The sequence below is a fragment of the Oryctolagus cuniculus genome, chromosome 3 (genome assembly GCF_051225735.1).
Source record: "Oryctolagus cuniculus isolate XC-2025 breed Fujian yellow rabbit chromosome 3, ASM5122573v1, whole genome shotgun sequence".
Classification (NCBI taxonomy): domain Eukaryota; kingdom Metazoa; phylum Chordata; class Mammalia; order Lagomorpha; family Leporidae; genus Oryctolagus; species Oryctolagus cuniculus.
This window is the reverse complement of record NC_142869.1, coordinates 62,523,257-62,532,032: the sequence shown is the minus strand read 5'-3', so window position 1 is coordinate 62,532,032 and position 8,776 is coordinate 62,523,257.

The window sequence follows — 8,776 nt, the reverse complement described above, 5'->3', positions numbered from 1 at the left end:
TCCCTTTTTGGTATGTAGGCTTTAACTTCCTCCACACTGCTACCTCAGTAATCAGACCTCCTACTGTTTGTTTTTTTTTTAAACTTTTAAGATTTATTTTATTTATTTGAAAGAGTGACAAAGAGAGGTAGAGACAGAGAAGAGAGAGAGAGGTCCGCTGGTTCACTTCCTAAATGGCTGCAGTGGTCAGAGCTGAGCCAATCCGAAGCCAGGAGCCAGGAGCTTCTTTCGTGTCTCCCATGTGGATGGAAGGGCCCAAGGATTTAGGCCATCCTCTGCTACTTTTTCAGGTGCATCAGCAGGAAGCTAGATTTGAAGTGGAGCAGCCGGAACTGCTCCCATTTGGGATGCTGGTGCTGCAGGCTGGGGATTTAACCCACTGTGCCACAGCGCTGGCTCCTATTTTTTTTTTTTTTCTTTTTAACTTTTAAAAATTTGTAGGGGCTAGCGCTGTGGCATAGCAGGCCTGCAGTGCTGGCATCTCATATGGGCACTGGTTGGGGTCCTGGCTGCTCTTCTTCCCATCCAGCTCTCTGCTATGGCCTGGGAAAGCAGTGGAGGATGGCCCAAGTCCTTGGGTCCCTTACTTGCATGGGAGACCCCGAGGAAGCTCCTGGCTCTTGGCTTCAGCTAAGCTCAGCTCTGGCCGTTGTGGCCAGTTGGGGAGTGAACCAGTGGATGGAAGACCTCTTTTTCTCTCTCTGCCTCTCCTCTCTCTGTGTAACTCTGACCTTCAAATAAATAAATAATAAAAATCTTTAAAAAATTTTTATAAAGGGAACAAATTTCATGTATTTCATATATACAGTTGTGTGTATGTTTGTGTGTTTTTAAGACTTATTTATTTGTTTGAAAGGCAGAGTTACAGAGAGTCAAGAGGCAGAGAGAGAGAGGTCTTCCATCTGCTGGTTCACTCCCCAGCTGGCCACAACTTTTGGAGCTGTGCTGATCCAAAGCCAGGAGCCAGGAGCTTCTTCCAGGCCTCCCATGCAGGTGCAGGGGCCCAAGGACTTGGCTGTTTTTTAAATTTTTACAATGACATATTTTCAATTTTCTTTTTAATCACAAGCTTAACCCTCCTTTGTAAACTCTGCTGTGATCTCATGGCTTTATAGTCTGTTCTCTTTGTGGATTAATACCTTTTATATTCCTTTTTTTAATGGATGTATTTTATTTATTTGAAAGACAGACTTACAGAGAGAGGTAGAGACAAAATAAAAGGTCTTCCATCCTCTGGTTTACTTCCCAGATGGCCGAAATGGTTGGAGCTGCGCCAATCTGAAGCCAGGAGCCAGGAGCTTCCTCTGGGTCTCCTACATGGGTGCAGGGGCCCAAGGACTTGAGCCATCCTCTACTGCTATCCCAGGCCACAGCAGAGACCTGGACTGGAAGGGGAGCATCTGGGACTAGAACCGGCGCCTATATGGGATGCCTGCGCTTCAGGCCAGGGCTTTAACCCACTGCACCACAGTGCCAGCCCCATTGTTTATATCCCTTTAATGTCTTTTTGAAGTGGTTGTAGAAGCAGAGGAGATAAATTCAGCTGAGCAGTCCACCATGTTTAAAAGAAGTCTAGATTTAAATTCAAATAGTGTACAGAAAATAAAATTTCTTATTCTTTCCATTCTAATGATTTTCAATTCATATAGTTTTACTGTACTGACTACCTCATAGGGTTGTGAGGATTAGAGGAATCAATTCATAAAAAGCCTTAAAACAGTATACATTAAACAACTGTTAGCTATTATTATTACTGTTGTTGCTATTGTTATTACTAGTATTATTCTTAGTAATCCATTTGGACTTGAATGAACATTGTTTTATCATAGAAATACGTATTACTCTGAGCTAAAATCTAGTGTGATATTGACTCTACATTTAACTAGACTTCATCAACAGATGTTATCTTTCTCAGACACAATAAATCCATAAGGGATGTAATCAGTAATAGTTACTTTTAAAAGTTTTAAAAAGAATGCAGTAATTTTGATGTGCTTTTAAGCTTTATTGGCATTCTGTTTTTAGTCATATAACTATGAAGTATTGAAAATAAGATTATAGAAATGACATGTTAATCTTTAAAGATGTAGATAATACTCTGAACACGTTGAGTATAGGATAGAGAAGTCGTAGATTTTCATCACTGCATCCACAGCCTTTCTGTGAGTGGTTATACACCTTTCAGAGAATACAGTGCCTGCATTTATTCAATGAATAAGCTTTGTTTTATAATCAGAGTGTTTTTGGGAAAGTTCTATTTAGGTGCCATATTCAGGTTTTTTATACCTAAGTTTTTTTTCTTGTATGTTAATTTTTTAAATTTGAGAAGGGGATAGGCACACAGAGAAAGACACAGAGGGCCGGTGCTGCGGCTCACTAGGCTAATCCTCCGCCTGCGGCGCCGGCACACCGGGTTCTAGTCCCGGTCGGGGCACCGGATTCTGTCCCGGTTGCCCCTCTTCCAGGCCAGCTCTCTGCTGTGGCCTGGGAAGGCAGAGGAGGATGGCCCAAGTGTTTGGGCCCTGCACCCGCATGGTAGACCGGGAGGAAGCACCTGGCTCCTGGCTTTGGATCAGCGCAGCAGCCACTGGGGGGTGAACCAACAGAAAAGGAAGACCTTTCTCTCTGTCTCTCTCTCTCATTGTCCACTCTGCCTGTCAGAAAAACAAACAAACAAAACAAAACAAAACAAAAAAAACAAACCGAAAGACACAGAGAAAACTTCCATCCTCTGGTTCACTCTCCAAATGCCCACAGTAGGGTGGGGGCGGGGTGGGGATACAAAGGCAGGAGCCAGGAATTCAATCCAGGACTCCCACATGGGTGGCGGGAACCTAGTAACTCAGGGTATCACTGCTCCTCCCAGGGTCTGCATTAGGAGGAAGTTAGAGTCGGGAGACTGGATCCCAGGCTTTCCGCTGTGGTACAAAGGTTTCCTAACTGATGTCTTAACTGGTCCGCCAAACACTCACTTCTGTTAATGTTTTAAAACAATTGTGTTGGCCGGTGCCGCGTCTCACTAGGCTAATCCTCCACCTTGCGGCGCCGGCACACCGGGTTCTAGTCCCGGTCGGGGTGCCGGATTCTGTCCCGGTTGCCCCTCTTCCAGGCCAGCTCTCTCTGCTGTGGCCCGAGAGTGCAGTGGAGGATGGCCCAAGTGCTTGGGCCCTGCACCCCATGGGAGACCAGGAGAAGTACCTGGCTCCTGCCATTGGATCAGCGCGGTGCGCTGGCCGCAGTGCGCCGGCCGTGGCGGCCATTGGAGGGTGAACCAATGGCAAAGGAAGACCTTTCTCTATGTCTCTCTCTCTTTCTCACTGTCCACTCTGCCTGCAAAAAAAAAAAAAAAAAAAAAAAAAAAAAAAAAAAAAATTGTGTTCTAGGTAGAAGCCACTCTGAGACTAGATTAAAAAAAAAAAGTATGTATTTATTTGAAAGGCAGTTAGAGAGAGAGAGATCTTCCATCTGCTGGGTCACTCCTCAAATGGCCACAGTGGCCTAAGCTGTGCTGATTGAAAGCCAGGAGCCAGGAGCTTCTTCTGGGTCTCCCACATGGGTGCAGGGGCCCAAGCACTTAGGCCATCTTCCGCTGGTTTTCCCAGGCCACTAGCAGGGAGCTGGATGAGAAGTGGAGCAGCGGGGACTCGAACTGGTGCCCTTATGGGATGCCAGCCCCACAAACAGTGGCTTTACCTGCCACGCCACAGTGCTGACTGAGCCTAGATTTTTAAATTCCTTTCTTTTAGGCATTTTAATTATCTTGTGTCTGGTCAAGAGCGTGATTCTAATTCATAGATGAGAAGTGCGAGTAGGCAATCACACTTTTCTGGAGAGTGAGCTGTATACTTTGGGAGGGGATTTTCATGTGTTAGAATATTTGGTTCTCACGAGGGTAGAATGTGGTGATTGTGCCATGGCTGTGGACGCCAGTACTGCTGGAGATGAGAAGTTTTTCTACTGAAGGAACAGGCAGATGCTTCGTGTGATAAAACTCTTGGTAAATCCTCAGACCAACTTTGGTAGTGAGGATGAAGCAGGAGGCTGTCGGTGCAGTGGAACAGTGCCTGCTGTTACAGCGTGGACCTGCTGCTTGTCTCCCGGTACTGCACGTGACTTTCATTGTTTTGGGGCCCTTTGGTGTGCACTTGGATATTTCCTCTCTGGAGCTTTGATGTCTACCTCTTTGGAGCCCCCTTTTTCAGCCTCTTCTAATGCAGTAGCTAATCTAGTATATTTCCTAGGATGGAATTTGCCCTTTCTGTCCTGTGGTGTGCCCTCCTTCCCCTAACAGTCTTTGGTTGGTATCTTGACAAAACGTGTTTGAATGTTTACTGTGGGCCAGCTGCTTTATCTCAGTGTTTAGCCTAGTAACAGAGTTGTTAAAGTACAAGATTATAAGAGCAACCAAGATGCGGGGAGCCAAGATGAACTCCTATGTGATTGATTAGAATGATATTTTATTAATCTGGAAATAGTGTTTATTATGCTTATTTTATTTAGTATTTTAGTTTGTATGCTTCTTGATTTTTTTGGACTAGGGTTAGGTGTTGAATAACTCATTTAGAACTTATCCACAAAACCCAGAATTTATGGCAAGATAGATTAAGTTGTGGTTAATTGCTAAAGATAAATCCAATAAATCACCATCCTTTTGACATCAGTAAGGGGTAGTTCCCATGGGTAATTATTTTGAATATCAAAGATAAATGTGCAGCTGTGTAATGGGTTTCCTCAGTTTATTCTGTTGGATGGGAGGAGGATGCTGTTGATATTCTTTGTGCTTTTGGAAGTTGGCAGAAACATTGTTTCACCCCTTTAAATCTTCATACAGTGTGAATTCCCAGGTTTGGTAGTTTAGGAGAGTTCAGAACAAAGGAGAGAGAGTGGTGTCCCAGTGGGATCTGTTGCCACTGGGAGCTGTGTCCACACGCTCCTTCCCCTCCCATTCTCTGCAAGTGTTGGTAGAAGTTGTCGTCATGGGTGAGTACAGAATCATGGGTCATCCATCTGCAAGGGAAGTGTTGTGGGGAAACCCATCTGTCTCCCTCAGTGCCGTCATCTTCCTGTCCCAGTGCTTGGACTTAAAATTCCCAAAGGACTGGGTGTGTACCACCTTTCCTCTTTTTAAAAGTAATACCTGAATATATGCCCTTTGTTAAGCAGTCATTTAAGCAATATGGATAAACCTCAATTCACCTTGATGCCAACTTGCCCAGGTGTAACCACTCTTTTTTTCTATGTCTTCTTCCAGACTTTTTCCCTGTGGGTTGACTTTTGCACTATATGGATGCATTTTGCGGTAGTCTGGATTAGCTTACAGAAACAGTGACACATTTATTTGATGCCACCTGTAATGAAGAAGAAGGTTGCTCTGTGTACATTACTTCAGTGTTTTTGTGTGTGGCAGTTGAATAATTCTGGCTCCTACCATTGTTGTCTCGACAGGTGATCCCTCGTTTTTGGTTTTTAGCCCCTCTGTGGAAGGAACTTTGAATTAATTGCCTTTTTCTTTTCTTTAAAGATTGATTTATTAATTGAAAGAGTACAGAGACAGAACAGTTTCTTCTAGCCATTGGTTAACTCCCCAAATGGCCTTAACAGCTGTGGCTGTGCCTGGCTAAAAGCAAGAACTTGGAATCCATCCAGTTGTCCCACATGGATGCGAGGGACCCAAGCACATGGGCCATCCACTGCTGCACATTAACAGGGAACTGGATCAGAAGAGGAGCAGGGGTCCGGTGCTGTGGCATAGTGGGTAAGGCCACCACCTGGAGTGCTGGCATCCTATGTGGGCACTGGTTTGAGTCCTGGCTGCTCCACTTCCAACCCAGCTCTCTACTATGGCCTGGAAAACAGTAGAAGATGGCCCAAGTCCTTGGGCCCCTGCACCCACATGGGCAGACCTGGAGGAAGCTCCTGGCTCCTGGGTTTGGCTCAGTGCACCTCTGGCCGTTGCAGCCAATTAGGGAGTGAACCAGTGGATGGAAGACCTCTCTCTGCCTCTCCTTCTCTCTCTCTGCCTCTCCTTCTCTCTCTGTGTAACTCTGACTTTTAAATAAATAAATAAGTAAATCTTAAAAAAAAAAGTGGAGCAGATGGGACTTGAACCAGTACCCATATGGAATGCTGCTGTTGCAGGTGGGAACTTTAACTGCTGTGCCACATTGCTGGTCCCTTGTTTGCCTTCTTCTAGATAGTTAGAGGCACTTTTGCTTCAAAAGACAATCCTATAGTTTCTAGTGCTTTACTTTTATTTCTGTATGTGTGAGTATGGCAGTTATGTGTGTGTGTGCATGTCTATGCATAGTTTCTTGATTGTGGACAATAAAACCTGGAATCGTTTTAACATACAGCTTCATGATTAGTTTTACAATTGGTTTTTGTTTTTTCTTTTCTTTCTTTCTTTCTTTTCTTTTTTTTGACAGGCAGAGTGGACAGAGAGAGAGACAGAGAGAAAGGTCTTCCTTGGCCGTTGGTTCACCCTCCAATGGCCACCGTGGCTGGCGCATCGCGCTGATCCGAAGGCAGGAGCCAGGTGCTTCTCCTGGTCTCCCATGCGGTTGCAGGGCCCAAGCACTTGGGCCATCCTCCACTGCACTCCCGGGCCACAGCAGAGAGCTGGCCTGGAAGAGGGGCAACCGGGACAGAATCTGGCACCCCAACCGGGACTAGAACCCGGTGTGCTGGCGCCGCAGGCAGAGGATTAGCCTATTGAGCCGTGGTGCCGGCCACAATTGGTTTTTAAGAGACTGAAATATAAAGGATGAAGTAAGTTGACTAGAGAAGTTAGTACAACTTGTTTGAAATAGACATGTGGCTTCTTATTGTTTAGCTACAATAAAAAAATTGACCTAGAAATATTAAGCATCTAGATTTTTGTCAGGAAATTTGTACATTTCCATGTGATTCAGTTTTCATTTGACAAATTTAGGTGGTAAGTGAGCATACAATAGATATCTTTTAAGTTTTACCATCTGTTTTTGAATTAAATAGGAAATTTCTATAATGTGTCCTCTTCCTGTGGTGTTTGGGGTTGCTAGGTTATCCAGGTGTTAGATTACAGCTCTCAAGTAACTTACATCTTGTTTTCTTGTGGTTAGCTAGAGATAACTACTTGTGGTTTAGTATTGTGATGGTGGAGAGCAATCTGTTTCTTCTATGATCAATTAGTTACAGCTCCCAGGGATTCTGAATTTGAGGCTTGGATAAGAGAGAGAGGTGTGTACCTGCTTGATTAGTACTGTCTGCATGGGCTTGGTAACAGGGTATGGGCAGTGGTGGCAGTGATATCTGTCGTCAAGAAAATGGGGCAATAATTATGGTCTGATTTTGCATACATTTGCAAGAGAATATTTTAAAATATTTTTTAAAGATTTATTTATTTACTTGAAAGGCCGAATTACAGAAAGAGGCAGAGAGAGAGAGAGAGAGAGAGAGAGAGAGAGAGAGAGAACAAGCTCTTCCATCCGCTAGTTTACTCCCCAAATGGCCGCAATAACCAGAGCTGGGCCAGTCTGAAGCCAGGAACTTCTTCTGGGTTTTTCATGTGGGTGCAAGGGCCCAAAGAGTTGGGCCATCTTCCACTGCTTTCCCAGGCCATAGCAGAAAGCTGGATTGGAAGTGGGGCAGCCAGGGCTCGAAACAGCACCCTTATGGAATGCCAGCACTGCAGGTGGCAGCTTTACCCACTATGTCATAGGGTTGGCCTGGAGAATATTTTTTTAACTACTCAAAAATAAAGTTGAACAACTGATAATTTGATTCCCTGTTCCCAGTTTGTAGTATCCAACTGGAATGAATTTAAGTATACCTGCTTTAAAAGTAGGATAAAACGTAGCCCACTGTTTCTTTCTTTATTCAGGCTGTGTGTGCGTGTGTATGAGAAATGTATTTCATTCATTTACTAGTAGTGCCTTTGTGAATTTGAAGACTTTTGCCACCTTGACATGGTTCTTAGAAAAAAAAAATGCCAGGACCCTTTTTTCAGAAATACAAGTTTAGTAAGTGAAATTCAGTAGCTTTGCATAAGTCACCTTTAGTGTTTTTTTTTTTTTTTTTAAGATTTTATTTATTTATTTGAGAGGTAGAGTTACAGATAGTGAGAGGCAGAGACCGAGAGAAATGTCTTCCATCCACTGGTTTACTCTCCAAATGGCTGCACTGGCTGGAGCTGAGCTGATCCCTTCAGATCTTCTTCCAGGTTTCCCATGTGGGTGCAGGGGCTGAAGCATTTGGGCCATCTTCTCAAGCCACAACAGAGAGCTAGATAGAAGAGGAACAACTGGGACTCAAACTGGTGCCCATATGGGATGCCTGCACCACAGGTAGAGGATTAACCTACGGAGCCACAGCGCTGGCCCTGCCTTTAGTATTTAGATCACTCTTAGTCATCAGTTGAGATAAGAGTTTTAGTTCATTTGTAATTTTGCTAAGTAGCAAAATTCTTTGGAGAGAAAAGTTGCCCTTCTTTCTCCTTGCTGGGTTTTATTGATAAACACCACAACTTTTTTTGGGGAAATGTACCGATTGCAGCTTTCTTCTTTTTTAAAAATCAGGCCACATTGGCCATACATGGCTTTGAGTCATGAAGCCTGGCAAAGTGTATCAGTGTCTACTATATTGTTTCTGTTATTTTTGAGGATTTGACTCCTGTTGGTATCTTTTGGGGGAATATGGGGGAAGTAGATACAGTCTTAGATGCTGTTTTAAATAGTTCAAGTCTATTGGTATCTTGCTATAGAAGAAATGATTGACTCATTTTGTGAGATTTTCACCA